General features: G+C 35.7%; 1 long non-coding RNA gene across 1 annotated transcript; it reads right to left on the bottom strand.

Moving 5' to 3' along the window:
- Positions 1-255: 255 nt before the first annotated feature.
- On the bottom strand, positions 256-1,458 carry LOC125503960. The gene is made up of 2 exons (XR_007281193.1): positions 1,071-1,458; positions 256-697 (listed from the first exon to the last, which is right to left on the bottom strand). It is a non-coding gene; the product is annotated as an uncharacterized LOC125503960 (long non-coding RNA).
- Between the last annotated feature and the right edge of the window lie 6 nt (positions 1,459-1,464).

Raw genomic sequence — 1,464 nt, 5'->3', positions numbered from 1 at the left:
ATTGGAAGATCTTTAATATTAAAAGTCTGAACATTGTCTTCTGCAGCATTAGCCTCGTTTATGTTAATACTTAAATTTTTAGTTTCAAGAATTTCTATGTTGTTGTCTAAGTGATGATGTTTTAAGATCGTCACTTGCTCCACATTTTGGCTTGTTTAATTAGACATGTCTACCATGTTGTTAATTTCTTGATTTTCACAAAAATTATATAATTTGTACAAAATTTCAGAATCGTTTTTCTCGTATGTGACATGATTTGCTTTAAACTGCACTAGCTTTTATTGCCCCACCACTTGCTTAAACTTTTAACAGTTAAGAGTTTTTTCGGTTAATACTTTACTACTTTCACATGTGTTAAGTAAAACATTGTTTTTCCTAAGCACTTTGAGTAATCCACAGCGTCGGGATTCCAAGGGAACAACCCACATACACGAAAACCATTGGCGATGGAGTCAGCTTTTAATTTTGGTAAAATTTTTTCTAGAATTGGTGCCAATTTTTCTCTGGATAATGATTCGGTGGGATGTTCTCTTCTCCAATCGATTTCCCCCTTCTTCCACATTGTCTGGGGGTTTGAAAGCAGAAACATCCGCCGGCTGTAAGATTCGCGTTGCGTTAGAGTAAAGAGCTATCAGGATTATATTTAACTTTTAACACAATTGACTGACTTGTAAAGTAAGGTGTGTGGTGTGTCCATCTACAAATAGAATCACTGGAAGTACTATATTATTCTTATTAAGATTTGTAGAAAATATTTCCAATATATTCTTAAAAAATGTTCGATTTCATCCACCCATTTTCCGATAATGCTATTCCTCGCTAATCTCGGAGGGTAGACGTTTATAAAGGTTAAATTATTGCTATTAAAGGTGTGTATCTCCAGCTGCCGAAAACGTGAATAATACTGTGATATTTGATTTTGCCTGACCTCTATCGACTTCATAGACGTTCTTTGACCCTTTGACAAAGTTAAAAGTTGGTTTCATCACTGTTAAAAATTCTTTTCGGGTCTTTAAAAATATCCAACAGCTCTTCATTTCTTAAATAAGCTTCAATTTTTGCAAACCAACCTCGTATATTATTTTCACTAACGTTGGCACTTGCCGATGTTACTGCTTCTGTCTGCCTTTCAGTTAAAGAAGAATTTCGACGCAAAAAGCTCTTGTACCACCCCCGTCTCCTGGGAAATTATTTTTAAAGGGCGTTGGGCGAGGATGCTTTAAATGTCTGTCTTAGATGTCTTCCTTTCTGTGAGGAAAACCTTTTTTCACGGAATCTGATGCCTATTTGACCAAGAGCTGTTCTTCTGCCGGTGTTAAAATTGGTGGAGGTCCGTGAGATATTTTGGAGAATTTTGCACTTTTCCTGAATTGCAAGGTTGATCTAGGAATATTATATTTTTTGGCCACGGCCTTCTTGCTGGCACCATTTTTAATTTCTTCTAAGGCTATTTTAAGAGTTTTT

This window comes from Dendroctonus ponderosae, unplaced genomic scaffold (genome assembly GCF_020466585.1).
Source record: "Dendroctonus ponderosae isolate FM_Combo_2020 unplaced genomic scaffold, Dpon_F_20191213v2 Dpon_F_20191213_3, whole genome shotgun sequence".
In the NCBI taxonomy this organism is placed as follows: domain Eukaryota; kingdom Metazoa; phylum Arthropoda; class Insecta; order Coleoptera; family Curculionidae; genus Dendroctonus; species Dendroctonus ponderosae.
The sequence above is the reverse complement of the archived record's forward strand: the minus strand, read 5'-3'. Positions and strand labels throughout refer to the sequence as shown.